We start from the raw sequence: 27,933 nt of genomic DNA on the forward strand, positions 1-27,933 counted from the left end.
GCCATGCTGCCATCTTTATCCCAGGAGAGATAAACTCTACAGGTACGTCTCCATTGCAATGTCATCCCTGGTGTGGCACGCTGTGCTCAAAGCACTACCTGGAAGCCCCATATTCACCACTCTCATATAATGATGATACGGTTTGTACAAAGTCTGCCTGGTGAGGTATCATTTCAAAAGTCTTGATCTGTTAAACACTAATATTGTGTTGAACTGTGTGTGTAGCATTGGTTGGGAAGTTATGAAGTTTGCTCTGTGTGTGTTACAGAGATATATTATGAGGTTGCGAAATGCCCACCACCAGCCTTTCAGGTGTGACAATGGAGGAGCCAGACTCGCTGCTGGCCCATTAAAAGGGATCCAAGCTTCCAAGGACTATCTCAGGAACTGCGTACAATGCAGACTTCTCCGAGATAGCACAGTGACAATGGACACTGCTTGACTCACATCCTAGCAAAGGTACTTCCTAGCAAGTTGGAAGAAACTATGAAAGAGGGGAAGAGACATCATGAGTTGGCCTCTCTCCACCACAACTCAACACCTGGAAACACATCTGGAGAACACTGAACTGAAATAAATCAGAAGAGAATAATAATAATATATTCAAATCAAAGTCTCCAAACAGACTAGTATTGGTTTCTCAGCAAAAATTTTCAGTTTGGGGAATTTTCTTTTCTCAGTCAGACTTTGCCAAGGGAAGTGGAGAAAAAATGTTTTTGAGTTGCTTCTTTCAGAACAGCCTGGCCTAGACACTAGCTCTGGTTCACTGTTTTGATCTTGCTCAGGATGGGGGTATTTTAATTATTTGGGAAGGTCCCAGGGTGTTTGTGGGAGATTATGAGGATGTTCCCTTTTGAGATAAAAACTAAGAAATACAGGACTAGAGAATTTTTTTAGAAATCTGAGATTTAGACTTTTTCTTTGAAGCCGGGGAGGAGGGTGGTTAGATTCTGAGAAGGTTTTTTTTCGCAAGAAGAAAGATTGTTTGATATGTCATTGTACCAAAGGGAGAGATGGTTGTCTATAAAGGAGGAGTGAAGGCTAAATGCTTCCAATGAGGATGGGATTTGAACCTATGCATGCAAAGCATAATGGATTAGCAGTCGATCACCTTAACCACTTGGTCACCTCATCTGAGCTGTCAGAAAGGGAACAGGAAGAGAAATCTAAGGCCGGCAGAGATAGGGACACAGGAGTTTTTAAATACTAAGCATAAGCAGGGTCTGAATGAGCTCCCCCCTCACATCTACTGAGGAGCTGGGGAAAGACTTCAGGAACAGACCGTGTTTGCACAGACACACCTACTCTGCGTATGATGCGGCCGCTTCCCCAAAATGACCAGTTTGGGATGGTGGTGGGTTACAAATCACTTTAGGATTGAGTGCAATGAAATGTTATTCTCCTTCCTGTGTGAGTGAAGGGCAGCAGAACATACCTAGTCTGTCCTGACGGAGGGGTAGGTGGGTGAGGAAAGGCTTTTATTGGACTGCAGAGAAGTGATTGAGGACATCACCCTAAACCAGTGGTCCCCAAACATTTCACATTGTGCCCTCTTAGCCATGGCTGTGGCCCCTTGGAAGCCACGATTGAGAACCGAGGCTGGGAGGAGCGGGGCTGTTGCTTGCTGGAGAGAGGGGTGCAGACAGGGGTAAAGGGGTCGAGGCCGGGCTGGGAGCCAGAGTCTCAGGCTGAGAGTGGGGTTAGGGAAGAGCTGGGACAGAGTGGGGCTGAGTGGTGCTCCCTCCCTGCCCTCCATGGGGACTGGCTCAGGCCCTAAGGTGCCCCCATGAATGTTCCTCTGTGTCCCCCTAGGAGTCATACCCCACATTACAGGGACCACTGAACCCTACTCGCTAAGCAGGGGCTAATGATGCCAAAGCCCAGGGAAAGGGAGAACAAGTGCAGGGGCCCCAGCACAAGAACCATGGCCCCAAACCCTCTTCTGTCTGTGGCCTTGCCCTCTTTCAACCTTTCCACCCATGGCCCCATCCACTAGTCACCTCTTTTCCACTCCTTCCCCACTGGCCCCACCCTGCTCACTCATTTACTCCCCCCTCCACATACTGCAGCCCTGAGACAAGAGAAGCTCTGTAGCCCCTGGGCCATAGCGGGGAGTGGGAGGTCCTCCAGCCCTAGGGCCGACATGGGGGAGACTTTTCCAGGGGTCCCAAATCAGCCGGGGCACTCGGGCAGCATGCAGCAGTGCAAAGGTGCACGCTGCGGGTGTAGTGTCAGACACAGCTTCCTGGGGGGACTCCCACATTTCTCCCTGCGTGTACCCGGTGGAGGAGCATTGTGGGGGGAGGGGCAAGTGGTGACACAAAGATACAGCTCACCTGCCCCCAACGTTCCTCTGTGGCCCCATAGAGGGTTGTGGGGGAGCGAGGAGCAGCACTATGTGCTCCATGCGTCCTGGTCACTTTCCCCACCTGGGCTGTGCTGTGAGGGGAGAATCAGAAGCTGCTGCTCTCTGCCCTCCCCTTATGCAGCCCAGCTGAGGAAAGTGACCTGCATGCAGGGAGCTCGGATGATCTCGCTTCTTGCCCCCACATCCCACAGCCCCTAGGGGTGCCTGGAGGAGCAGCGTTCCAGGGAGGAGTGGGGGGCAGCAATACCAGCTGCTCCATGCACACAGGTCAGTGTCCCCACATGGGCGCAGGAGGGGGTGCAGGGGTTTCTGTGATGCCTATTCTATCAATATCGTCACTCAATACCAGGCACTCAAATTCACCCGTCTTATTACTTAGACTTTTAGCATTTGTATTTAAGCACTTATAAAATGTGTCCCATTTTAGCTGTCTGCTATTACGTGATGTAATTGAGGGAGACTCTTTCATTTCACTGTTTCTGATCAGATCCTACCTGTACATTATCATCTTCCGTCCTCTCCTCCCTACTAGGCTATAGAGAATCCCTGTGAATAGTTCCTCTCCTAACGGATGTGTCTGTCTGAACCCTGTGCTCCTCAGCGCCTGTCGCCTTTCCCCCAGCTCTGAGGCTGTGTCTACACTGCGCACCTTACCACGGTGCAGCTGTGCCACTCTAACCATGCTGTTGTATGCTGCACTGTGTGGCCATCCTTATCATTGGGAGAGAGCTTCCCCGGCAACAAAACCAAACCAGTACAACGAGGGGCAGGAGCGTCGTCACCAGGAGCACAGCTCCACCAATGAAACGCTGTTCACACTGCTGCTTTGCATGGCTCAAATTTTGGCATTCAGGGAGTGTTTTTTCTCACCTGAGTGACAAATTTTTTAGCAACAAAAGCCTTAATTAAAAAAAAACTCCTCTGCAACCTATTTAATGTAACCTTTATACAACCTTTATACTGCCTCCAGTTTTGGTGTCCTCATTTGAAAAAGATGTTGTGAAATTGGAGCTGGGGCAGCAAAGAGCCACCAAATGTTCTGATGGCTGGAGAAAAATGCCTTCTAGTGAGCTATTGAAAGAGCTCAACTTGTTTAGCTTTTCAAAAGACGATTGAAAGGTGAGTTCATTGAAGTGTTGAAGTGCCTTAATGGAGAGAAAAATTGAGTATTAAAGGGCTCTTTAATCGAGCAGAGAAAGGCATAAAAAGACCCAATGGCTGGAAAGTGAAAAGAGACAAATTCATATTACAAATAAGGCACAAATAGTCAACAGTGAGGATGATTCACCACAGGAACAAGCTACCAGGGGAAGTGCTGGATTCGTCATCTGCTGCTGTCATGTAATGAAGACTAGATGCCTTTCTGGAATGTGTTTGCCCCCAAAGTAGCTCTTGTGTCATACAGGAGGCCTGTGATATGCAGGGGATCCAATCAGATGCTCTAATGTTCTCTTCTGGCCATAAGGTCGACTAATTTCTGAAAAACTGAGTGTAGCATTGGGAGCAGCGTCTGATGTTTTCCTGTCTAGGCAGCTTGCTGCCTAGAAGGAACGCTCCTTGAGTAGGGTAATCCACAGGGAGTAGCTCAAACTTCCAAAGTGTCTGGCCAGGGGCAGGACATTGGCACAGTAAGGGAGGAGTTTGGCAGTGACATCACAAAGGCCTTTTGCAGGACCTCAGACTATTGGTCCAAGGTGGTGGGAGGGTGGTGACCTCACAGAGACATGCTGACATCAGCCAGGCAGGACAGGGGTGAGGGGCCAGGGAAACCTCAGAGACCCCTGTGGCTTTGCTACAGCAAGTCTCCTTCTCGAGGTCTCTCTTTGAGGAATGAGAGAGTATTCGGGTTCACGGACGTGAGTGCCAGGAGGAACCTCTTTTGAGTTTTCTCCTTCCCTTTTAGTGATTTTACTAGAAAACAGCCATCCCTGTTTAGAAGGTAAGAGACTCCTGGAGGTTTGAAACCTGTTCAGTCTGATCCATCTGGTGAGAGTTGAATTCTAGGCATGGAAAACACGTGTTAAGGAGGCAGAAGTTTTTTGCACACCTGGGATTTTGTCCCTTAGAATCATGGGGACATTCGGGTTTCACCTTTTCCTCCATCCCTCCCGTCTCTTCGTCTCTTATTTCTTTTGTCCTTTCTCCTGTTCCCCTCCCAACACCAGAAAGGAGGGTGGGTGGGTGTGTGTGTGTGTGTGTGTTGCGGGACAGTGCTTTGCAGATCCCACTGTGGGAGGTCCACCCAAAAATGTGGGGCTGAACTAGTGCTCAGGCAGTGATCCCCAGCAGTGACATGGGCCATCCTTTGGGATTTCTGATGAGAACCTTCAGCGTCAGTCTCTACCCTGATTGGCTGAAAAAGGGGTTATTGACAGGAAGGAGACTCAGGTCCTTGTTGTTCTCTTTTAAGACCAAGAGAATAAGTCAGAACCAGTTCTATGTTTGATGAATTTTGCTGCTTCTCTGCATTAATGGTCTCTGAGCAGTTCATGATTCTCTCTAACACTGCAGTTCTCCTGAAATACTTGCTGAATAATTACTGTCACTGTTGTTGGTCTGGAGCTCATCTGAGAGCACTTTATTCAGGTCATTCAATGTCTGAAATTCAAGATCCGAAGGTTAGTTTGAAAATCAGGGCTCTTGGGTCCTATTTCCAGCTCTGCCACTGCCTGGCTGTGTGACCTAAGACAAGTCAATTCTCCTTTCTCAGCCTTAGCTTCTCCCTCTTTCAAGTAGAGATAATAATCATCCGCTCTTACCTACCTCACGGTGGATGGAGAATGGGGATCTATTGGAGAGCGTCACTAGGAGTAGGGCATAATATGAGGTGTCCTATCATGTTTACTCAGAGCAGATTAACACATAATAGAATAGCTGAAATAGTCTATTTTATTTGTATTTTTTTCTTTTGAAATTGTTAAGAGCAGCAACGACTTAGCTCAGACTGAAGCATCTTATCTAATGTTTGAGATCTAAGTGTCTCCTCATGTGCGAGGAGACAATTTAACACACTGTGATGAACAGGAGATGCTTTTGTTTTGCAACACAATATTTTTACAAAGAACTTTCATCCCACTTGTTACAATTCTGAGAAACAAGTTGGTTTAGTCTGAATGGGATTTTCGGACAGAAATGGTTTCAATGAAATTTCTCCACCATCTCGATTCCTGGGCTTTATCCCTGCCTCGGGAGTGGTTTACTGTCTGTTAGAACAGGACTCGGGACTGGTGGGTTCTCTTTCTGGCTCTGCCAGTGCCTTGCTGTGTACGCGCTTGGGTAGGTCACTTCCCTTCTCTGGACCTCAGGCTCCTCCCATCTTCCCAATGGGAATAGGGAAAGTTCTTGAACTCCGGTCAGTTGTGAGCCAGAGTGAGATAAGGGGCGTTAAAGCCCTCTGTAAAGGAGAAAGGGGAGTTTCACAGTGTTCAGCACCAAGGAATTCTAAAGTTTGCTAAAATGTCTAGTCTGTGGAAACAAGAAATGGTCAGGGCCAATCTTTAACCAGTGCCTTTTTTAAAGACCATTCAGGGATGTGAGTCCCTGTCTTTTAGGTACCTGGGGTTCTTTGCCAGTAGGAGAGAAGAGGTTCCTTCCTCCATTTTTGTGGCCTTAACAAACCAGGTGTTGTGCCCCAGTTCTCGTCTGAGATCCCTGAAAAAGAACATCTTCCCATTCAAAAACAAGACAAGACCTTTCTCTAAGAGGGGAACTAAGAGACCCCTGGGACTTACAGACTAGCTAGCCTCACTGCCACAGCTGGAGAGATCCTGCAATACATTCTTAAACACTCAGTTTGTCAGCAGCACCTACAGGATCATTTGGTTCTTAGGGCAAGTGAACATGGATTTGTTAAGAACAAATCATTCCAAACGAATCCTCTTTCCTTCTTCGGAAGGGTTCGAGGCCTGGTGGAGGTGGGTAAACAGTAGATAGGATCTAGCTTGGGGTTATTAAGGCTTTTCACACAGTCCCGCAGGAAATTCTCACAAGCGAACGAGTGAAATGCAGTCCAGCTGCAATCAGTGTAATGTGGGTGCAGAGCTGGTTGAAAGCCCAGACTCCAGGAGCCCTTCTCCAGATTTGGCTGTCCAACGGAGAGGGTTTACCTAGTGGGTCCGGCAGGGATCAGTCCACGGTTCGGTACTATTCAATATTTTCATGAATGATTTGGAAAATGCAGTGGAGACCATGCTTCTAAAATTTGTAGCTGACATCAAGCACTTAGGAGCACAGGATTGGAATTCAAAACGCCCTTAACAAATTGGAGACTTGGTCTTCTTGAGCCAAACTCCATGGTTGGGCCCCTCTCTCTAGACTGGGCTGAAGTGAAACCCCAGAGCCAAACACTCCTCCTGGGCAGTGAGCTCTGACCTTGATTGGTCAGATGCTGCTTAGCACTGTCAGAGCAGCTTTGGCTGGGAGATTCTCCCAGCAGTTTCCAATAGCGGGAAAGTATGAAATCCCCATTTGACTGCTGGGGACAGAGCCCTAGAGGGGGAGCAACTTGCCCAAAGTCCCCCAGGAAAAGGAAAACAACCAGCAGTGGAACCAACAGGAAACCCAGCAATGGAACTCAGGAGTCCTGGGGGTGTGCTAGGGTGACCAGATGTTCCGATTTTATAGGGACAGTCCCAATTTTGGGGTCTTTTTCTTATTTAGGATCCTATTACCCCCCACCCCGTCCCTATTTTTCATATTTGCTGTCTGGTCACCCTAGGGTGTGCACATGTGTGGGTCCCAGCTGCTCCCTGCCCCTCTCATTGAAGCAGATGTGCACGGTTACTGCCCTGGGAACTGCAGGGCACCGGTGGACATGGAATTAGCTGGCGGTAGGGTCTGGCTGCAGGCAGGGCAAGGGGTGCGAGGCTGGCTGGCCTCAGGCGGGGGGGTGCATCGGGGTTGGCTGGAGACAAGGCAGGGGGTGCGGGGCTGGCTGCAGACAGGGCGTGCAGGGCTGGTGCAGGCTGGGGGTGTGTGGGGGCTCGCTGGTTTTGGGCAGGACCACAGGGGAGTGTGGCAGGAGTTGGCTGGAGACAGGGCAGGGGGTGTGTCAGGCTGGCTGCAGGACTGACTGCAGGCAGGGCAGGGAGGATGCGGCTGTGTGGGCAGGGCAGAAGGTGCAGGGCTGGCTGGAGACAAAGGCTGGCTGCGGGCAGGGCAGGGCAGGGGGTGCAGGGCTGTCTGTAGGCAGGGCATGGGGCAGGGCCGGTGCGAGGATGTTTCATGCCCTAGGCGAAACTTCAATCTTGCGCCCTCCCCTCCTGCACCCCCGCCCTGAGGCGCCCCACCCTTGGCAGCTCCCCCCCTCCACCCTGAGGTGCCCCTCTTGTGACAACCTCCCCGCTCTGCCCTGTGGCACCCCCCCTTGCCCCAGCTTACCCCTGCTCTGAGCATGAGTACCCCGAGTACGCCATGGACGCTTCACTTCTGCTGCCTCCCAAGCTTGCGGTGCCTAACCCTGCCAGGAGTCAAGCACCCTCCTCTGAGCCACAGCAGCCCTGACAGCTGACAATAGAGGCACCTTAACCCCTGAGTTCCTTCAATGTGTCCCCCTCCGGGATCCAGCTCCGATCTCCAGATACTTGGGGTATGTCTATACCAGCTGCCGAATCGGTGGACAGCGATCGATCCAGAGGGGGTCGATATATTGCGTCTAGTGTAGATGCAGCACATCGAGTGCTCTCCTGCCAACTGCTGTACTCCATCATACCTGACAGGCGTGTCTGGACGGAGGCCTGAGGCTGGGTACTTTAAGGGAACTGCGTGGTTTAAACTTCTAAGTAACCAGTGAGGTACTACAGAAGCTTTTTTGTGCTGGCTTGGTAAATCTAAGTATTGAAATAACCAGCAGCGTTTGGGATTTGTCTGCCCTGTTTTGTTTGCAGTTCACCCTGACTGAGTGACCTCAGCTGGCTCCCATGGGCAGCACCGTCACACCTACATCCAGGCTGTAGGGATCTGGGGGATCTTAGCGGCCTTGGGTGCACAGATACCTAAGTCCAGGCTGTACGGGTCCCTGGGGGGCTTAGAGAGTTTTTGGGGGGACACAGATACCAATCTCCAGGCTCTAGGGGTCCTTAGGGGGTTCGTGGGGTGCACATATTCCTACATCCAGGCGTAGTGGTACCGGGGGGCTTAGGGGTTAGTGGGGCCATAGATACCTACATCTAGGCTGGAGGCATCCTAGGAGTCTTAGGAGATTTGTGGGGGCCCAAGATACCTATGTCCAGGCTGTAGGGGTAGCAGGGGGTCTTAGGAGTTCGGGTGGGCACAGATAGGTATGTCCAGGCTGTATCGGTCCTGGGGGGGGTTAGAGGTTTCATGATAGGCACAGAGATCTACGTCCAGACTGTAGATGTCTCTGGGGGGTTAAAGGAGCTGTGGGGGTACAAATACCTACGTCCAGGCTGTAGGGGTTCCTGGGGGATTAGTGGGTTTCTGAGGGGCACAGATACCTATATACAAACTGGAGTGTCCTGGGGGGCTTCTGGAGTCTATATGGGGTACAGATACCAATGTCCTGGCTGTTTAGGTCCCTGAGGGGCTTAGGGGGGTTGTGGGGGGAAACAGATACCTAAGTTCAGGCTGGAGGGGTCTCCGGGGGTCTTAGGTGTTTGGTGGCAGGCACAGATAAATACGACCAGGCTGCAGGGGTCCTGGAGGGGCTTAGGGTCTGTCACGGAGTGTGGGGGAGTCTGGTCCTGCACCCCTCTTCCTGGGACTCACAGTGACTCTCAGCCAGCCAGTAAAACAGAAGGTTCTTTTGGCCAGCAGGAGCGAAGGATACAGCAGAGCTTTTGGGCACAACCAGGACCCCTCAATCGAGTTCTTCTGGGGGTTCAGGAAGCTTAGTTCCCAGTTTGGGAATCCCTGAATTCCAACAACCCAGCTCCAAACCAAAACTGAACTCACTCCCTCCAGCCGGCCCCTTCCTGTGTCCAGCCTCCCGGGCAAAAGTGCTGACCCCCTCCCCCCTGCCTAGCTCAGGTTACAGGCTGAGCACGAGTCCGGTCCTAAAGTCACCCCCTGCTCTCCCATCCCCCACACAGACAGACCCCACTCCATCACAGTAACGCACAGAGCATTTCCCGCATGGAGCAACAGTGACACCCTGTGGCCACGCAGGGTAAGGCACAGAACATCACACCTATGTAGAGGCTGTAGAGATCTCTGGGGGGCTTAGGCCTTGTGGGGGCACAGATAGCTACATTCAGGCTGGAGGCGTTCCAGTGTGGATTAGGGGCTTCATGAGGGACACAAATATCTACGTCTGGGCTGGAGAGGTCCCTGGATGGCTTAGGGAGTTGTGGTGAACACAGATACATACATCCAGGCTGTATTACCCCTGTATTACTGTATTATAACGGATTACTCAGCCATCTTCACCACGCGGGATCAATGTCCACGGCTCGCCCTGTCAAATCAGCAACTCCGTTGGGGTTGGTGTTGTTCCGGAATCGATATAAGCATGCTCGGGGATCGATATATGGCGTCTAGATGAGACGCGATATATCTATCCCCGAGCAATCGATTTTAACCCGCCGGTACGGTGGGTAGTCTAGATGTAGCCTTACATTCCATCACAGGGACCTATTAAGGCTGTTGTGGAAAACAATCACAGGATTGATTTTGAATCAGCTCAGCCTGAGGCTCTTTTCTTGGTTACAAGGACGCAGGGGGCGACAGCTATTGGAATACTGTCTCTGAGCTAAAAATCACACAAGCCTTTTACAACTTAAAACCACACACAATGACACATACGTTGCACATTAATTTCCTTATTTGGAATATATTGCAAAATATGATGCAGGTCAAAAGCAAGCTGAACAATCAGTTTTCCATATTTGGCCTTTCCTGTTATTTTTATTACACCTGGTGATATGGGAGCAAGACTCGCCATGTCTCAAGAAATGTCACTACCAACCTAGGCCATTTTCACATGCTAGGGTACAATCTAGATCAGTGAGGAGTTGCGTCATCTGTAATCCTGGGTGAGATTCAGATTTCTGCTGCTGGAGCTCCCCGGTCTGGATACTCCCAGCCAGCGTTCAAGGACGCACTGAGTGTCTGTATGATAAGTAACCCTGGACAGGCAGCTCTGATTCCAGCCGCCTGCTTGTTACACCCCAAGCACATTCTGGTTTGGGTAGAGAAGGCTCAGGGTTTGAGAGAAGGCTGGGGGTAGGAAGCTTCTGTTCATTATGCTGGACATAACCCCCAGTTTTACTTGAGTAAAGAGGAGATATTTGACATTGTGTGATACTGCTCCTGTGCTCTGTTCCCAAAGTGTTCTGCAGCAGGAGAGGGTCTCCGGTAGTATGTGTGTCACTGGCCTATTGGGGTGATGCTGAAACAGGACAGGGTACAGATGGCATTGTGGGGGTGGCATGAACCTTCACTCGTCATTTCCTCCTCCAAGAACAGAAGGGACAGGAATCCTTACCCAGAAAGACCACCGTCTCATAGTTCTCCTGCATGACATCCCTATAGAGGGCTCTCTGAGTGGGGTCCAGCAGAGTCCCCTCTTCCCTGGAGAAATACACAGCCACTTCCTCGAAGGTCATCGGCCCCTGAAAGAGCAAGAGTCCAACACTCAGTACCTGCTGACCCACTCACAACCCCACTATTCACGGAACAGCAGCACCAGGGAAATGGAAGCTCCGGGAGGCACATGTTAACAGAGTCCCACCCCACCTTGCTTACAGCAGCCAGGAGGCATCAGAGGGTAGAAAGAGAGAACCTTTGTGTCTCCCAGCTGACAGATAGAAGCAGGGTCTTCACATTTATCACATAGCTACTAGCCAGAGCTAAATATAGGAGATGGGGCTGTCTCTGGACCCTGTTAGTGGCTCCCTGGTAGGAATCCCAGCACTCTCCAAATAAAATATATGGAAGAAAGGGGAAGTCAATAGTAAAGAATAGAAGTTAGAAGGTCAGAATTGTAGTGCCCATTAACAAAGGTTTAGATAAAATAGAGCCTATCAAACTAACGGGATATCCTTATTGGATGAGATCAAAAGTTTGCTTGCAGCTAATAGTATTGATGTAATATACCTAAACTTCTGTAAGGGACATGACTTGATCACCACAATATTTTTACTAAAAAAACTAGAATGATACAAAATAAACACGGCATACATTAAATAGATTAAAAACTCTGATAGTAAATGGGGAACCATGGTCGAGTGGATTTCTTTCTAGCAGGTTCCTGCAGGGATTGGTTCTTGGCCCTGTGCTATTTAACATTCTTATACATGACTTAGAAGAGAGTACAAAATCATCACTGATAAAGTTTACAGTTGCCACAAAGATTGAGGTTGGTGGTAATTAATGAAATGCCAGGAGATTCAGGCTCCATCACTGGGATTCTGGGAAGTTGTCCCAGCCCTGGCTGGAGGGTTATTTCCTGTTCCACAAAGAGGGGAAGTTCCATCCCAACTCCTGTGCCTTGAAATTAGGACCTATCTGACACTACACCCCCATATTCATCATAATGGTAAGATTATAATATGATTAGGACATAATTATGATCGATTTTGTACAAGATGCATCATGTGTGGTGTCACTGGAAAAGTTCTGATTTGCTGAATATGATTATCCTATTTGTGTGCACATATGATGTTCGTATCTGAAGTTATGGATATTGACTCTGTATCTGTATTTCAAATGTGTTTACTCTGGGTAACACCCACAACGAGCCTTTCAGGTACAGCAATGAAGAAGGCAGACAGCGCTGATGGCTCAACAAAGACAATGGACTGTGGAAGAGCTTAGCCTTCCTGTGAATGTTTCAGCCAGCCTAGGAGTCATGGCTGCAGCAAGGGAGATTTAGATTGGACATTAGGAAAAAGTTCCTAACTGTCAGGGTAGTTAAACACTGGAATAGATTGCCTAGGGAAGTTGTGGAATCTCCATCTCTGGAGATATTTAAGAGTAGGTTAGATAAATGTCTATTAGGGATGGTCTAGACGGTATTTGGTCCTGCCATGAGGGCAGGGGACTGGACTTGATGACCTCTCGAGGTCCCTTCCAGTCCTAGAGTCTATGAGTCTATGAGACTCAGCAGGGCCTGTGACCAGACCACATGACACTAAACTCCATTTTAGTACCTGTATTTTTCCACAAACTGGACTAGGAACTGAGTTTGGAACAAAAAGTTCCCACCATATGGAAAAGCTACATAAGGTGGGATGTGACATCATCTCTTGGCCTCATTCCTCACACAAGAGAACTCCTGGAAACACCTGAGAAACAAAAACTGATGTGGGGGAAGTGCTGCTCCCAGGATGAAGAGATTTCTAGCTTGTGTATGGAAACTTGGGGGACTGCTTGTACCATCAGTCAGGGTGAGAAATTGCTAATTCAAATTCTATCCATCTAGTATGTTAGGCTTAGTCTGAGTTTTGGTTATTTGTTAAATAATCTGCTTTGATCTGTTTGTTATCACTTATAATCACTTAATCTATCTTTCTGCAGTTAATAAACTTGTTTGATGCTTTATCTTAACCAGCGTATTTTGAGTGAAGTGTCTGGGGAAAATCTCAGCTTGTTGTGCACATCTGTCCCATATCGAGGGGAAGGGGAACTACATTAATGAGCTTGCATTATAGAGATCCCCGTGCACTATAAGATGGTATAATTCTGGATTTATACTACAGCAAGTGTGCAAGGTTGGGGAGTGGGAAATTGGCTCTTGTCTTCTATCTGTCCTTGAGTGGCTTAGGTAACGCACTCAGGTAGCTTAGTTGGCAACATGGCGCCACCTGCTGTTGCATTGGGTGATAACAGGCCCTGGAGAGGCTGGTGAAATCTCCAGCAAAGCAGTGTGAGAAGGGCCAGCCCAGCGTGAGGGTTAGAGGACACAGCAGTTCCCAGAAGCTCCACAAACTGCTGCCTGGGGGTGACAACCCATCATGCCCTACACTACACAAGTCTCAGCAGGTTTGTCACATGATGTCCCCTCCCTTTCTCCACCCGAGATATTTCCTGCTTCCCACCACCTCTAGCAATTCCCACCCTCCTATGCATTTACTGCTCCTCAACCTCCAAGCAGAGCCCGCCACCCTGATAATCTCTTACCTGAGTCAGCTCCATTGCAGCCATTTCCTTGCCCCTGGGAGGACGAGATGATCTGCAGCGAAACATGGATGTTATTCTCTGGCCTGCCGGGGTGAAAAGGGCAAGGTGTGAGAATTCAGACTAGGCTTTTGTCCTTTCCACAAGCCGATTTCCCCCAGCTTTTCCAGTGCTAATGCATATTCTAGGTTCTGGCACACTGTGAAGCACAAAGTAACCTTATTCTAGTACAGGCCTAGCCCCCTCCCATCAGGTGTAACCCTCTGACACATGGGGAAACCCTCCCAGTAACAGTCTCTCTCTTACACATATCAAGTTTGCGGACAACACCAAGCTGGGAGGGGTTGTAAGTGCTTTGGAGGATTGGATTAAAATTCAAAATGATCTGGACAAACGGGAGAAATGATCTGAAGTAAATAGGATCAAATGCAGTAGAGACAAGTGGAAAGTACTCCACGTTGGAAGGAACAATCGGAGGCCAGAGAAGAGCAGAAACAAAGGAGTCACTTTGGGGGATTCTCCCTGTCATTGTCCCCAAGGCAGCTGTCTCAGGTTTACAAAGGTGTTTCATGTTCCAGCCTTTATACAGTCTCTCCTGGGAGTGCCCCTTTCATGGACTGGGCCAAGTTTTAGTTTTTGGTAGTTAACAATCTTGGTTTATTGTTCATCTAACCAGTATGTGTGGATTGAAGTGTGTTGGAAACTCTGTTTGGGATAACAAGCTAGTGCATGTCATTTTCCACTGATGAAATGACAGACTTCATATGAGCTTGTGTCGTTCAGTAACGTGCTGGACAGTGCAAGATGCACATTTCTGGGGGAAAGTTGGGCACTTGAGAATTTGCTGGTTTTCTCCTGAGGTGTAATTCATGAGTGGCTGTCTAGCAGCACTCAGTACTGTGTAGCTGGGAGTGAGTTACATGCTGGAGACTGTGTGTTAAGTGGCCAAGAGGGGCTGTTCTCGCGGGAAAATAGTGGAAAAGGCACCTCATGCTGGAGGACTGAGGGGACAGCTATTTAACAGTCCAGATTGTACTCTGGGTAACATCACAGACACTCATTATGACAGAGCCTCTTACAACACAGAGAAAGTAAATCCATGTCCCAGAAATCGAAGACTCCAGACAGAGGGCAAGTGTCCCTGGCACTGCTTCTTGCTGACAGAGAGGTTCAGAGACAGTGCGAGAATCCTGGGGAAGCTGGGAACAGGAAGCATGGGCTGGCGGGGTTCGGTGGAGAAAGGGAACAGGAAGGGCAGGGATATTACTGAATCCAGGATCTCAGCAGTACTAGATGACAGGATAGCACATAGTGCAGCCCATTGGAAAACACAATCCCAACTACACATACAAAATGATGGAGTCTAAATTAGTTGTTTCCACACAAGAGATGGATCTTGGAGTCACTGTGGATAGTTCTCTGAAAACATCCACTCAATGTGCAGCAGCAGTGAAAAAAAGTGAACAATGTAGGAAATAATTAAGAAAGGGATAGATATGACAGAATATCTCATAGATCATATTTGTAAAAACAGCAAATAAATCCATGATACACCCGCATCTTGAATACTGCATGCAGATGTTGTCACCCCATCTCAAAAATAGATATATTGGAATTGGAAAAGGTTCAGAAAAGGACAACAGAAATGATTAGGGGTATGGGACAGTTATGCCAGACCTAACCCCCAGTTTCCCTTGAGCAAACAGGAGCTATTTGACACTGTGCAATACGGCTCCTGTGCTCTGTTCCCAAAGTGTTCTGCAGCAGAGGAGGGTCTCTGGTAGTACGTGTGTCACTGGCCTATTGGGGTGATGCTGAAACAGGACAGGGTACAGATGGCATTGTGGGGGTGGCATGAACCTTCACTCTTCATTTCCCCTTCCAAGAACAGAAGGGACAGGAACCCTTACCCAGCAAGACCACTGTCTCAAAGTTCTCCTGCATGACATAGCAGTAGAGGGCTCTCTGAGCGGGGTCCAGCACAGCCCACTCTTCCCTGGTGAAATACACAGCCACCTCTTCGAAGGTCACCGGCCTCTGAAAGAGCAAGAGTCCAACACTAAGGACTTGCTGCCACACTCACAGCCCCACTATTTGTGGCAGAGAGGAATGAATCAAATGGAAGCTCTGCATGGATCATAGTCAGGAGAGTCCCACCTCGACCTCGCTCAGAGTATCCAGCAAATACCAGGGTGAGGGGATGAAGAGAGAGCCCCTTGTCTCTCCCAGCAGATCCATCACCCCCCTACTAGCCACTGACTGATACAGGAGATGGAGCCCCTAGCAGGGTCCAAGGAGAGCTCGCTGGTAGGACGCCCAACACCCTCCCCATTGTGAGGAGAGGGATATGAACGGAGAGGCAGCTCCAATAAGCCTGACTCATGGGTGCCCCTTCCATATCTCACAGCAGCTGCTGGTTAGTGAGGTCAGGCTCCAGCACTAGGAGTCTGGTCAGTTTGACGTGCTCCATGTAGATGGGCTATTTTCTTTGCTCTCCCTTTCTTCCAGCAGGAACCCACCAGCAACCCCCCGATAATCTCCACCTGGACTGACTCCACTGTAGCCATTTCTCTTCCCTGTCCCACGCCAGGTTGGGATGAGATGGAGCAAAACATGGACGTCATTCTGCAGCCTGTCTAGGGGAGAAGGGCAGTTGTGGGTGTTTCAGAACCGGTTTTAGTTAATTTCACATCACAATTCCCGCAGGCCCTTTCCCTGCAGACAGACACCCTAGATTCTGTCATGCTGGGAAATGCTCAATCTGTTTATTACAATTTAGACCTGGCCCCTCCTGCCAGGCTAAGTCCACAGACACATTTTAACCTCCCTTCTCCCTCCCCTCACCCCTTCTCTGAACACGAGGCTAGAAAAGAGCAGAACCAAAGGAGTCACTGTGGGGGATTCCCTCAGACACTGACCCCACGGCAGCCACACCCCAGCAGGGGGAATATGGAGTCAGGAACTGGCTTTTGCTCTGTCTGATCCTTGTTTTGTTCACTGGAAAGTGGTTCTGCCCCAGGATGCAGCAATACATGTGTCTGGGTGGACTAGAGAGCTGGAAATCTCTCCCCCACATTCATTTCTCCCACTGCCCCTTTCAGTCTTTCCTTCCCCTGTCCTCTCTCCCTGCCCCTCTGGCTGGGACAGTCCCATTCCTGGGGGCTTTGCTCTCCCATGGCTGGATTTCCTCCTGGCAACCGCTAATGGGAGGAGAAATGAGGTGGGGTTGTTTGTGCAGAGTCACTTTCTTGCCAGACCCTAGGACATTCCCGGAGGTCTTTCAGTTACCTGGAGACTCTGGCTCAGAATTTAGTAGTAACAGGGCCCAGGGCTGCCCTAGGGGGCTAGGACCAGCTGCAGAAAGTCATCCCCTGAGCCGGGCAGAGAAGAAGCTTTAATTAAGGTCACTTCCCAGCACAGAGCCCCACTGGGGGAGCAGCAGCTGCCAAGCCTGGTCTCCCAGATCACAATGGAGGCTGCAGTCTCTGACCCAGGAAGCTGAACCCCAATATCCTGAGCAGAGAGGGACAGAGCGTTTGAGCAGCTTCCCTCCTTTAGCTCTCTGGGGAGAGCAGCTAATGGGAGCCCCTCCTCACAGGGAGAATTGCTGATCTCATTTGCCCCACTGTCCATCTGGAATCACTCCTTGTCTTTCCATACAGTGACTCTGGATTAACAATTGTCTCAATGACACTAGATTTCAAAAAGAATGAGTTCAGAACGCTGTGGAAAAGACCATCGTGTAGCAGTGCTGACTCCCTTCCCACCTCCCTCACCCCCGCAGATCTAGGACAAGGACTGGGGGCACAAATTTTCCAAACGGAACCGAAAGTTCCTGCAGTTTTCAAAAGAGGAGAAAAGCAAAATCTGTGATTTCACACTAACAGTGTTTGCTAAGTGGACAGAAAGTTATCCCAGTGACAGGGCACGTGACTGGGGAATGGACTTGGTGACCTGGTGACTTGAAGCCAGGACTCTGGCACAAGTTGACCAGAGAGAAGGATCATGGTTAGCAGCAGCCCCCAGACATCCCCTAGTACCCAGAGCCCAGACCCCCCAGCCAGGGGCCCCAGACACCCCCCAGCCAGGGGTCCATCAGATATTCCCTGGGACGCAGCCCCCAGAGTCCCTGGCCAGGGACCCCAGATACCCCTCAAAGCTCCACCGGCTAGAGAACCCCTACCACACCATGATTGCCAGGTTGGGAATCCCAAAGGGTTCCCCCCACCAAGAGCCCCCAGCAGCCAGGGACCCCCTCAAGGGACCCCCCCACTGGGAACTCAGTCCCTCACTGCCTGCCTAGGAACTCCCCCACCCTCCAGAACGATCTACCCTGACATTTGCCTGGGACCCCCTCCTCTGCCCAATGTGACCCCCTGATGCTTTACAGTGGGACCCCTCATTCTGCTTCCCTGGCATGCCCTGACCTAGTGCCAGGGATCCCCTCCTCCAGCTCTGTGCACTGGGCATGGCAACAAAACCAGGAACCAGCAGGGGAAGCACAGACAGAGCCCTTGGCACAGAACCAGGCTCCCTCTAACCCTCTGTCCTGCCCCCCCAAGAGAGACCCACTCCCACTGTTCTGCAGCCACCAGGCCCCCAGCGATACCCACCTCCAGGACCCATAGCTTCAGGGATGGGCACATCACAACCACCCCCCCAAAACCCCAAATCTCCACAACCCACCAACCTGACTAGGGTACCCCCTGCCCAGCCACCCAGAGGCCTCCCCCTACCACAATGCCCCTTCAGCTGCAATCTCCCCACACAGACACCTTCCCTGCCCCTGCAAGTGTTACCTCACAGAGTGTGAGAAGTGGCTAGAAAGTTAACACCATCTCCTGCTGGCCAGTCACACAGGCAGAGGGAGCCTGGGGGGTGCTTCTTTAACAGGAGAATGGAAGGCCTGGAGGGCAAGAAAGGTCCACGGGCTGTCACTAGCAAATAATGGCCACCATGGATCCACCCCAGAGGCGGCTGCATCTTAGCACATTGGGAAACAACCCATCATATTCAATTAGAAATAAAACAACTAGAGAGAAGTGAGGCAAATGTTTGGGGTATTTTATATCAATCTTTGAGACACGCAGAGAGAACCTGTCACAAACGACCTTTGATAACATGAGAGAAAACCACCAAGATCGGAGGGGATTTGATGTTGCTATTAAATAACTAGTGGAAAAGGGGGACTGTTGGACTGGATTTTATATGACTGTCCAATACATAAACAGAATGTGATGGTCCCCCCCAGACCCAGGGCAACCATTCACGTGAGCAGCTCAGAGCCCTTTGAGGAGCTGATTTAAGGGGTGGGGGGAGCTGGAAGGCTCCCTGGACAATGGAAGGGAGCCGCAGGGGGATTGGGAAATGGGGTCTGGGCAGTCTCCATGGGGGATGTGCTCCTCCCTTCCCTTTCCTGGCAGAGAACGGGCACCTCATCCCATCCCATCCCCACTCCAGGGGCAGCCATGCTCTAGGGAATGACCCAGGGCAACAATTTCCCACCCGAACAAGGACAAATCGCTGCAGATAAAATGGGTGGGAAAATCCACCCCCCATCGAAGAGATTTTAAATTGACATTTGAGAAGCATGGAGAGAAAAGGGAAAATCAGAGGCAATTAGAGAGCTGATCATTGTGGGGGAGGAGAGTCTCCTTGGATTTTATAGCCACATGTGATAATGAGAGAGAAAAGGGGAAATCTTGAGAGAATGTGTGTGTGGGAAGAAGTAGCAAAAACAGGATCCAGTTAACTCACCTTCCCCCCCCACCCCAGGAATGTCCTGGCTACACAGAGACAGATCTACCCCCACCACCCCAGTGACCTCTCCCTCCCTGCAACTCCAGCTTCTCCCCTCCCTGACACCCCACACACACCAAAGGGGGGGACTCTGCCAGCGCCTCCCCCTGAGCTCAACTCCTGCTCCTCCCCCCAGCCCGGACTGTGCCCCTTAGCTCCCCCCGGCCCTGCCTTCAGCTGCCTGACCACCCCCGCCCATCAATTTCCTGCTCAGCGCCCACCCCCCCCGTTACTCCCCCGCCCTGCTCCAGCCCCGCCCCCAGCGCCCGGCGGAACGTTACGGCTGGTCCGGGCAGGGGGAAGGACAGCGGCTTCAGCGGCTGTTACTGGGCATGCGCAGTGCCCGGGAGTTCCACATTGCTATGGGGAGAGATTTAATACACCGCCCCCCCCTGCCGGGCCCCAGGCTCCGCTCCCTCGCCGGGCCTCGGGCTCTGCCCCAGGCTCCGCCCTCCCGGGCCGGGGCCGGGGCCGGGGCCGGGGTCTGCCCCTCCCCCCCACACGACGGCCGGGCCCCGGCCCACCTATCCCAGCGGGGCGGGCGGATCCTCCTGCAGCTCCACTGGGGCCGAGGCGGCTCCAAGGCTTCTCCCAGGATCCCTGGGGCAGAGTCACTTTCCCGCCCCCCAGCGCCTCTCACTCCCCGGGGCCTCCGGGTCACAATGTCCCACCGCCCTTCCCCCGCCTGCAGCTCCGGCTTCTCCCCTCCCGCCCCCGCCAGCCACACCAAGGGGAACCCCCGGGCCCCAGTCTCTGTCCTCACCTGGATCCCAGCGGGGCCGGGGGCAGATCCTGGCTGCAGCTGAGAACAGCGGCTCCGCTCCGGCTCTGGCAGCTCCAGTGCTGCTGGCAGCACGTGGAGAACCAGGGAGCAGGTGCTCAGCCCGGGCTCCGTGTCACAATGTGCCAGAGCCCCGCCCCCAGGAGCTGCCCCACCCCCAGGCTGTGCTAGAGCCCCGCCCCCAGGAGCTGCCCCGCCCCTGAGCTGAGCCAGAGTCCCGCCCCCAGGAGCTGCCCTGCCACGGAGCTGAATTAGAGCCCCGCCCCCAGGAGCTGCCCCGCCTCTGGGCTGTGCAAAAGCCCCGCCCCCAGGAGCTGCCCCGCCCCTGGGCTTTGCCAGAGTCCCGCCCCGAGAAGCTGCCCTGCCCATGGGCTGTGCCAAAGCCCCGCCCCCCGGTGCTGCCCCACCCCCGATATGAGCCAGAGCCGCGCCCCCAGGAGTTGCTCCGCCCCTACTCTATGCCTGAGCCCCGACCCCAGGAGCTGCCCGCACCTGGGATGTGCCAGAGCCCCGCCCCCTGGAATTTCCCCATGTTGGGTCTCTGAGCTTTGTTCTCCTGCTGCCTTCTTCCCAGCACCCCCTGCTCCCAGCTGCTCCCTTCCTATGTCTGCAAACATCCCCCTCCCACTGGGGCTGGCTGCAGTGCTCGCTGGGGCTGACTCCAGTGGCTGAAGTTGCCTCTATCTCTGCTTCACCTGGAGGGGGAGAGACAAAGAGAGGAGATGGTCCCAGGGTGTGAAACCAGAATCAGGGGGCAAGGAAAGAAGGACTGTTTGGAAAGGTGGGTTTTTTGCAAGGGGAGTTGATCCAGATGGAGTCAGATGAAGTTGGGCAGCAGAGGCTCAGGGAAATTGAGGGGAACCCCCTGGGTGTCTCAGTGTTGGCCAGGGTTTATACAGCACCTTGCATAATATGGGGTCTGATCTCAGTCATGGTCTGTGCAGCACCTGGGAGCCCTGATGTCTGTTTCCTGATCACAGGCACTGGGAATGGAGAGAGGGAAACCTCAGCACCTGAAGGTTAATGCAGCCCTGTGTGCAACCCCTGCTAGGGTGACTGGACAGCAAATGTGAAAAATTGGGACGGGGGTGGAGGTAATAGGCACCTATATAAGAAAAAGACCCAAAAATCGGGACATCTAGTCATGCTAGTCCCTGCTGTTCTCATAAGGGGTCGGCTTAGAGAGGGTTTGGCTACACTTGCAGCTGTCCAGCGCTGGGAGTTAAAGCTGTCTTCCTACAGCTGTGTAGGGAAAGCGCTGCAGTGTGGACACACTGACAGCTACCAGCACACTGTCATGGCCACATTTGCAGCGCTGTTGGGAGTGGTGCATTATGGGCAGCTATCCCAGAGTTCAAGTGGCTGCAATGTGCTTTTCAAAAGAGGAGGGCGGGGTGGAGTGAGACACGGAGCATGGGGGAGACAGAGCGAGTGGATTTTTGGAGCTGACACTGTGTCAGCTCCCTGCCTGGCAAGTTCAAGCCCCCTCCCCCACCTCTTTCTCATTCACTAAATGCAAATAGCCGCCTTTGTTTTTTCCCTCACAGACCAGATAAGCCGCTGATTCAAAACAGACACCCCCTGTGCCCACCGGGCTGCTTCTCTCCTCAAGCAAACACCAGCTGTGGGTGTTCCAAAGGGATCCCCCTGCCTCTGCTCATTCACTGCAAACAGTAACTGTGTTTGATTTTTAGATAAGCAGCTCCTGGAGCCTTGAGCTCACAACAAAACAAACAGAGGCATCACACCAAAACAAAGAGCGTTATCTCTACTTAAAAGCATTATGGGAAGGTTCCGGAGGTCAGTGACAGCGTAGTAAGATTAATCACTGTTTACACTGGCACCCCAGCGCTGCATCACCAGCTCTGTTCTCTTTATTCCTCTCGTCGAGGTGGAGCACATGCAGCACTGTAGCCAGGGAGATACAGCGCTGTATGTGCCTTGCCAGTGTGGACGGGGAGTAAGTTACAGCGCTGTAAAGCCACCACCTGCACTGTTACTCTGCAGTGTAGCCAAGGCCTGAGTTGTAGTAATAATAGCAGCCAAGAATCTGGTGGCACCTTATAGACTAACAGACGTATTGGAGCATGAGCTTTCGTGGGTGAATACCCACTTCATCAGATGCAACAATAGTCCCATATGGGCTAGTTGTCAGGATTCCTGGTTTTCACCCAGGTGGCCTGGGTTCAACTTCTGGCGTGGGAAGAGTGCAGAGCTTTTGCCCAGATTGGAGGCAGGAAATGAAAGGAACAGGAAGGGATCCTGCCAGCAGGGGAGTTAGACAGTGTGGGGAGGGGACCCCAGAAGTGGGGGTGGGGCAGTGGTTTGGGGGGAGATGAGGGAAGGATCCCAGCAGTGCGGGAAGTTGACAACCTGGAGAGCACAGGCCTGGCATGGGGACCTGGAAGAGTGAATGTGTCCCTCTAAACCCATCAACTGCAGACTAGGCAGGCTTGGAAGAATTGCGTATTTGTTGGTAAATGTCAATTTCTGTGTAAACACACAACCCAATGGCAAAATATTTCCATCAATAATCATCAAAATTGACAGATGGGCAAAGTAAGAAACATGCTGCTTGAGAACTTATCATGTTGTAGGAGCAGCAGTGATCTGTATGCTCTGTATAACCTGTATGCTCAAAAGGTCTGTTAAACTACCCCCCTCCCCCAGCTTGTGTCCTTTCCCTCTTTGAATGCCTGTGAAGTGGCTTTCCCACTCTCCTTTGTACCTCCAGTGAATGCTCTTCACCCGACCCATCTGGCCAGTGGTTCGCTGTGTTACATTCTATTGTACCTCAGGGAGACTGATCTTCATCGCACCGTCCATCGCTGCGCTGTGGGACACTTACCTTAAAGGATCCTGACATCTCCACTGCCAGGCCTGTCCTGGGAGCGTGAGTATGAGTGTGACACCCTCCCCCATCCCTTCTTTTGAGCTTAGCTATCAAGCTAATAAATGTGCTACTTTCTGCCAAACTCTGGGGGGGAGGGGCATTATTAGTCCTCTCTAAGCTTACTAACTGACTCAATTTTGGGTAACATAAGCAACATTGTTTGATCTGTTATTGTACCAAAGAGGGAGATGGTTGTCTATAAAGGAGGGTGAAGACTAAATGCCTCTGATAAGAATGGGATTTGAACCCATGCAGGCAGAACATAATGGCGTAGCAGTCCATCATCTTAACCACTCAGTCACCTCATCTGAGCTGTCAAAACCGGACAGGAGGAGAAATCTAAGGCCGGCAGAGATAGGGACACTAAGGAGTTTTTAAATACTAAGCGTAAGCACGGTCTGAATGAGCTCCCCTCTCTCACCTAGTGAGGAGCTGGGGAAAGACTTCAGGAACAGACCGTGTTTGCATAGACACACCTACTCTGCCTAGCTATGCAGCATGGTGGGGCCGCTTCCCCAAAATAACCAGTTTGGGATGGTCTTGGGTTACAAATCACTTTAGGATTGAGTGGAATGAAATGTTATTCTCCTTCCTGTATGAGTGAAGGGCAGCAGAACATACCTAGTCCGTCCTGATGGAGGGGTAAGGTGAGTGAGGAATAGCTTTTATTGGACTGCAGAGAAGTGATTGAGGACGTCACCCTAAACCAGTGGTCCCCAAACATTTCACATTGTGCCCTCTTAGCCATGGCTGTGGCTCCCTCGGAAGCCACGGTCAAGAACCGGGGCTGGGAGGAGTGGGGCTGTTGCTTGCTGGGGAGAGGGGTGCGGACAGGGGTAAAGGGGTCGGCGCCGGGCTGGGAGCCAGAGTCTCAGGCTGAGGGTGGGGTTGGGGAAGAGCTGTGGCAGAGTGGTGCTCCCTCCCTGCCCTCCATGTGGGCTGGCTCAGGTCCTGAGGTGCCCCCATGAATGTTCCTCTGTGTCCCCCTAGGAGTCGCACCCCACATTATGGGGACCACTGAACCCTACTCGCTAAGCCGGGGCTAGTGATGCCAAACCCCTGGGAAAGGGAGAACAAGTGTGGGGGCCCCAGCACCAGAACCATGCCCCTACCTTCTGTCTGTGGCTCTACCCCCTTCCACCCATGGCCCCATCCACTGTCACCTCTGTTCCACCCCTTCCCCCACCAGCCCCACCCTATCACTCCTTTACCCCTGCCCCGCTGTGGCCCTGAGACCAGAGAAACTCTGTGCCCCTGCTGCAGCCCCAGGACTGTAGCAGGGAGTGGGAGCTCCTCCAGCCCTGGGGCTGACATAGGGGAGACTTTTCCAGGGGGACCTAACTTGGCCAGGGCCCCTGGTCATGGGCCCCACTGTCCCCTTGGCAGTGCAAGGTTTGGGGAGGCTGAGCCCCCTTGTCATAAACAGATAGCTAAGGGTTAATGTTCTTTACCTATAAAGGGGTAACACCAGTAACCTAAAACACCTGACCAAAGGACCAATCAGGAAACAAGACTTTTTCAAATCTAGGTGGAGGGAAGTTTGTGTGTGAGTTCTTTGTTCTTTGTCTTGTGTCTGTGGCGTCTCGGCTATGAGAGTGATTTTTCTATCTCCTGCCTTTCTAATCTTCTGTTTCCAAGTTGTAAGTACAAAGATAATAAGACAATAAGTTTATATTGTTTTTTATTTTTTGTATTTACATGTGTGTAGTTGCTGGAATGTTTAAATTGTATTCTTTTTGGATAAGGCTGTTTATTCATTTTTTTTAAGCAAATAACCCTGCATTTGTCACCTTAATACACAGAGACCATTTTTATGTCCTTTTCTTTCTTTTTATACAAAGCTTTCTTTTTAAGACCTGTTGGATTTTTTCTTTAGTGGGGACTCCAGGGAATTGAGTCTGCAGCTCACCAGGGAATTGGTGGGAGGAAGAAGTCAGGGGGAAAATCTCGTTGTGTTAGATTTACTAGCCTGACTTTGCATACCCTCTGGGTGAGGGGGAAGAGAGATTAGCTATCTTGGTACTTCTATTTCCAGGACTGGAAACACGGAGGGGTGAGTCCCTCTGTTTAGATTCACGGAGCTTGCTTCTGTATATCTCTCCAGGAACCCAGGGAGGGAACACCTGGAGGGGAGGAGGGGGAAGGGAAATGGTTTATTCCCCTTTGTTGTGAGACTCAAGGCATCTGAGTCTGGGGGTCCCCCGGGGAAGGTTTTGGGAAGACCACAGTGAGCCAGGCACTGTATAAATCCCTGGCTGGTGGCAGCTTTACCAGGTCCAAGCTGGTAACTAAGCTTGGAGGTTTTCATGCTAACACCCATATTTTGGACGCTAAGGTCCAAATCTGGGAAAAAATGTTATGACACCCCTCCCCCCTGAGCCTCCATTATGAGCCGCCCAGGCTACCACTGCTCAGTGTGTGGCCAGTCCCTGTGTTTTCTGCTGCTCGTTCTGGGGAGCCTGGCCGGCCTTAGGGGTGGTGCCCCCCGATCGCCGCCCAGGGCTCCAGGGGTCAAAGGGCACCATGTGGCAGTGCAAAGGTGCTCACTGCTCTCCCCTGCCCCAATGCTCCTCCATGGGTCCATAGAGGTTTGAGGGGAGTAAGGAGCAACCCTATGTGCTCCATGCATCCTGGTCACTTTTCCTACTTGGGCTGTGCTGTGAGGGGAGCATCAGAAGCTGCTGCTCTCTGCCCTCCCGCTATGCAGCCTGGCTGAGGAAAGTGACATGGATGCAGGGAGCTCGGATGATCTCACTTCTTGTCCCCACATCCCACAGCCCCTAGGGGTGCCCAGATGAGCAGCGTTCCAGGGAGGAGTGGGGGGCAGCAATGCCAGCTGCTCCATGCACACAGGTCAGTCTCCCCATGTGGGTACAGGAGGGGGTGCAGGGGTTTCTGTGATGCCTATTCTATCAATATCGTCACTCAATACCAGGCACTCAAATTCACCAGTCTTAGTACTTAGACATTTAGTGTTTGTATTTAAGCACTTCTAAAATGTGTCCCATTTTAGCTGTCTGCTATTACATGATGTAATTGAGGGAGACTCTTTCATTTCACTGTTTCTCATCAGAACCTACCTGTACATTATCATCTTCCATCCTCTCCACTTTACTAGGCCATAGAGAATCCCTGTAAATAGTTCCTCTCCTACCGGATGTCTCTGTCTGAACCCTGTGCTCCTCAGCGCCTGTCGGCTTTCCCCAGCTCTGAGGCTGTGTCTACACGGCGCACCTTACCACGGTGCAGCTGTGCCACTCTAACCATGCCATTGTAAGGTGCGCTGTGTGGCCGTCCTTATCGCTGGGAGAGAGCTTCCCCGGCAACAAAGCCAAACTACCTCCAATGAGGGGCAGAAGCTTCGTCACCGGGAGCACAGCTCCACCTATGAAGTGCTGTTCACACTGCCGCTTTTCATGGCTCAAATTTTGGCATTCGGGGAGTGTTTTTTCTCACCGCAGAGAGACAAAATTTTTAGCAACAAAAGCCGAAATTAAAAAAAAACTCCTCTGCAACCTATTTAATTTTACCTTTTATACAACTTTTATACTGCCTCCAGTTTTGGTGTCCTCATTTGAAAAAGATGTTGTGAAATTGGAGCTAGGGCATCAAAGAGCCACCAAATGTTCTGAGGGCTGGAGAAAAATGCCTTCCAGTGAGCTATTGAAAGAGCTCAACCTGTTTAGCTTATCAAAAGAAAATTGAAACGTGATTTCATTGACGTGTTGAAGTGCCTTAATGGAGAGAAAAGATTGGGTATTTACAGGCTCTTGAATGGAGCAGAGAAAGGCATAACAAGACCCAATGCCTGGAAAGTGAAAAGAGACAAATTCATATTACAACTAAGGCACAATAGTCAACAGCTAGGATGATTCACCACAGGAACAAGCTACCAAGGAAAGTGGTGGATTCACCATCTCCTGATGTCATTTAATGAAGACTAGATGCCTTTCTGGAATGTGTTTGCCCCCAAAGTAGCTCTTGTGTCATACAGGAGGCCTGTGATATGCAGGTTAGACGCTCTAATGGTTTCTTCTGACCATGAAGTCGACTAAATTCTGAAAAACTGAGTGTAGCATTGGGAGCAGTGTCTGATGTTTTCCTGTCTAGCCGGCTTGCTGCCTAGAATGAACGCTCCTTGAGTGGGGTGATCCACAGGGAGTAGCTCAAACCTCCAAAGTGCCTGGCCAGGGGCAGGACATTAGCCCAGCAAGGGAGGGGTGTGGCAGTGACATCACAAAGGCCTTTTGCAGGACCTCAGACTATTGGTCAAAGGTGGTGGGGAGGTGGTGACCTCACAGAGAGATGCTGACATCAGCCAGGCAGGACAGGGGCGAGGGGCCAGGGAAACCTCAGAGACCTCTGTGGCTTTGCTTCAGCACGTTTCCTTCTCCAGGTCTCTCTTTGAGGACTGAGAGATTATTTGGGGTCATGGACGTGAGCGCCAGGAGGAACCTCTTTCGAGTTTCCTCCTTCCCTTTTAGTGATTTTACTAGAAAACAGCCGTCCCTGTTTAGAAGGTAAGAGCCTCCTGGAGGTTTGAAACCTGTTCAGTCTGATCTATCTGGTGACAAGTGAATTCTAGGCATGGAAAACACGAGCTTAAGGAGGCAGAATTTTATTGCGCACCTGGGATTTTGTCCCTTAGAATCACTGGGGACATTAGGGTTTGTCCTTTTTGTTTCACCTCTTCCTCCATCCCTCCCTCCTCTTCTTCTCTTGCTTCTTTTGTCCTTTCTCCTGTTCCCTTCCCAACAACAGGACGGAGGGGTGTGTGTGTGTGTGTTGCAGGGAAGTCCTCTGCAGCTCCCACTATGGAAGGTCCACCCAAAAATGTGGGACTGAAATAGTGCTCGGGCAGTGATCCCCACCAGTGACCTGGGCCATCCTTTGGGCTCTCTGGTGAGAACACTCAGCCTCCCGTCCTCAGTCTCTACTCTGATTGGCTGAGCAGGGGTTTATTGATAGGGAGGAGACTCAGGTCCTTGTTGTTCTCTTTTAAGATCAAGTAAATAA

At 51.2% G+C, this 27,933-nt stretch overlaps 1 protein-coding gene and 1 long non-coding RNA gene across 2 annotated transcripts in view; one reads left to right on the plus strand and one right to left on the minus strand.

The window, feature by feature from the left end:
* LOC127031107 (zinc finger protein 707-like) overlaps nucleotides 1-27,933 on the plus strand; it is a 769,794-nt gene that overhangs the window by 57,425 nt on the left and 684,436 nt on the right. The gene's annotated exons all lie outside the window — the stretch shown is intronic.
* On the minus strand, nucleotides 15,395-20,160 carry LOC127031355 (uncharacterized). Its single transcript, XR_007768532.1, has 5 exons — nucleotides 20,100-20,160; nucleotides 20,007-20,045; nucleotides 18,244-18,350; nucleotides 15,964-16,080; nucleotides 15,395-15,481 (listed from the first exon to the last, which is right to left on the minus strand). It is a non-coding gene; the product is annotated as an uncharacterized LOC127031355 (long non-coding RNA).

The sequence above is a fragment of the Gopherus flavomarginatus genome, chromosome 11 (genome assembly GCF_025201925.1).
Source record: "Gopherus flavomarginatus isolate rGopFla2 chromosome 11, rGopFla2.mat.asm, whole genome shotgun sequence".
NCBI lineage: Eukaryota > Metazoa > Chordata > Testudines > Testudinidae > Gopherus > Gopherus flavomarginatus.